Source organism: Aplysia californica, unplaced genomic scaffold (genome assembly GCF_000002075.1).
Source record: "Aplysia californica isolate F4 #8 unplaced genomic scaffold, AplCal3.0 scaffold00116, whole genome shotgun sequence".
NCBI classification, from domain to species: domain Eukaryota; kingdom Metazoa; phylum Mollusca; class Gastropoda; order Aplysiida; family Aplysiidae; genus Aplysia; species Aplysia californica.
Genome location: NW_004797386.1, coordinates 666579 through 669769, shown reverse-complemented (window position 1 = coordinate 669769; position 3191 = coordinate 666579).

The following is a 3191-nucleotide window of genomic DNA, read 5'->3' as shown; positions in this document are numbered from 1 at the left end:
TGGGGGGGGGCTCTCATGGCCTAGAGGTTAAGGTGTTCGCCTCTCATTCAAAGGCCCCAGCTTCGTATCCGGGTAGGGACCGAAAAATTTTCTTCTCTAAAAGTGTTACCTTGCACCTCCTTTCCTGCTGTCTTGTGAAGCTCAACGGATTGTTTCTCGAACAAGAAGGCTTTTCGGTGCTTACCAAAAATTAAATTTCGAAACAGCAAAAAACATGTTTGATATAAAGATTAAACCAATGCTGCTTTATGGCTCTGAAATTTGGGGTACCAAAAATTGTGACGTGATTGATAATGTTCAGGTAAAGTTCTGGAAGGCCTTTTTGGGTCTTGGCAAAACTACATCCAAATGTTTAGTTCTAAGAGAAGTGGGAAGAACCAACTTGTGTTCTGATTACATGCATTGAGTCATTAAATTCTGGTGCAGACTTATACACTTAGAAAATGACAGATATCCAAAGAAATGTTACATGCAATTATATCGTTCCTGTGAACTGGGCAGAGTCAACTGGGCTACGGAAGTTAAAAACCTATGATTTTCCCTGGGTTTTGGATATGCCTGGTTTTCTCAAAATGTTGGAAGTTCTAGACTCTTTCTCAGTGAAGTAAAAAATAGACTTGTTGATCATTCTGTGCAGAACATAAAGGAAGAAGCCTGTCGCAAGTATAATGTTTTCTTTCTTACAATTCCGTTTCAAGAAGCAGCTAAATATATCAAACATCCCACGGTATTGGAGATGAAGAGTCATAGCTTTGTTAAAAACCCATAGCCTTCCATTAAATAACAGTCTCTATCGGTGGAAATTAACTAATTCGCCCTTATGTGAAAGGTGTAACTCTCATGACATTGAAGATGAATTTCACTTTATTTTCTATTGTTCACACTTTGTCCATCAAAGGGAATTGTTAATTCCTCCCCGCCTGACTCAGCCCAGTGAAAGAAATATGAATGTTTGACTCATGATAAGAGATATGTGCACAAACTGTACTTATTCATTATGGAAACTTTATTTATCAAATGAATGTTTTGTGCGACGTGATGTGGGCCAATGGCCTTAAACACTGAATAAACTTACTTCTTTACTTACTTACTTACTGCTCTCTTGCAATGTTCTGTCGTCTGCTTTCGGCTCCTCTTTCTGCCCCCACCCCCTCACCTTCTTTGTCCCCTTTTCTGGGCTCCTGACTCTTTCTGCAGCCTTTCTACTTCCACTCTTTGGCTCCTTCTTACTGCTGTCTTTCAGCCACACCCCTGATCTTCTGGTAGGAAAGATCTACACCTAGCCTTCTCGGACTTGGGCGAAAAGTCTCGGAGGTTCCGTGTGCAAGTGGCGCATGTTAAAGATCCCTTGATTGTCTAAAATCAATAAGAGTAGGCTTCTGCCGCAAACCGGGCAAAATTCAAAATTTTCTACCTACTGAAAATGTTCAGTGTCTCTAATGTTGAGCGCTAATATTATCTTATGCAGCTGCGAGCGCCGTAAAACACTTACCAAAAAAATAAATAAAATAAAGCCAAAAAAATTTTTTTAAATGAAAAGAGCACGAAACTAATGTCAGTGGATGCTGGGTGCAAACCAGGTTTTTTTTTCAAATTGGGAGAGTCAGTGTTCGTACAGGGAAAAAATTGCTTTAAAACCTTTAAAAACCGCCAGAACAGCTCCGACTTATAGAAACAATACCTCGTAGTAATTCAAAAACAAACAAACACGCGAAAGATGCTGAACAACCCCCCCCCCTCCCCACCCACCCCACAAAAAAGCATTAAAAAACAATATTATTATATTACAAACGGAAAGTATATAAGTTCGTATCACAATTATAGACATTGAATTATGATAATATGATAATTATAATGTACAAAAGTCAGCACCACATGGAATATAGCAATACAGACAATCTTTAAAGAAATTCATCATGTTTCTTTTTTCTTTGTACCTAAACAAGCTGCAAGGCAAACGTCTTTGTGGATTAATTTGTATGCAGCCATTATTAAAATTTGCTTGAGTAAAATAGATAGAGGGTGCGGTGGCGGGGCGGTTTGTGCGCTCGTCTCCCAAGCGGAAAGTCCGGGTTCGAGCCTCGGTTCTGACATGGATATTTTTCGCTCCTTCCCGTCCACCCAGCAGTAATGGATACATAAATTATAATGACTTCGAGTCGGGGAAGTAAAGGCGGCGTGGAAAGGAACTGGCCACCCTACCACAATATGCCGAAGGCCCAGGAAGTTGTCTTACTGTTGAAACATAGCCTGATGCCAGTCATCAATGCCCTTGCACTAGAGCAACCAGTTACAGGTGGTTATACACGTTTTTGTTTAGCTGATTTAAAAGTAAAGTTGTTTCCTCATCCGATCCGGACATTGGGGATTGCCTTGTTAGTGAGACAACTTCTTGGACCTTCAGCATATCGTGGTAGGGCGGCCAGTTCCTTTCCACGCCGCCTTTACTTCCCCAACTCGAATTCAGGTACCCATTACTGCTGGGTGGGCAGGAGGGGGCAAACAAAATCAGCATCCGAACTGAGGCTCGAACCCGGACTTTCCACTTCGGAGACGAGCGCACTAACCACTCTGTCACCGCACCCTCGTGTAGCTGATTACTGACTAAATAAATCAGGCAGAACTTCAACGGTAATGCATTAATATAATAATTTTTCTTTTTCCTAATCGTTTAGTCTACACCGAATCTGCTGTGGTACAAAATGGCTTTTACGTTGGTTTTTGTTTTGTTTTGTTTGTTTTCTTGGGTTTTTTGTGAACAACATTACACTGAACTTTATAAATAAATGTTGTCACGTATTGTTTATTTTCAGTCACACCAGTGTGTAGGAAAATACTCACAATGTTTATATACAATAACAGTGTCATAGTACTTAAGCTGTGTATTTCTCTGTCTAGCAAACGGTGTTGCAAGATTATTGCCGTGAATCTACATGCATATAGGGGCAGAAAATACATTTATTTGCAATTGGAATTTTTTGTTGCATTTGTCAGTATTTACAGTAACGTGCTTCCAGCGTCAACGGTACAAGAAAAAACAAGGTAACAAATTGAACAATTAACAAATTATTTCCCAAACACTTTTCACAGCAACAGCTATTTACAATACTTTAACAAATTATATCTCTGAATTTCATATGATTTTGATATCTTGTTCCTTTGCCCTGAGGTTGTTCTAAGACGGTGGGGGG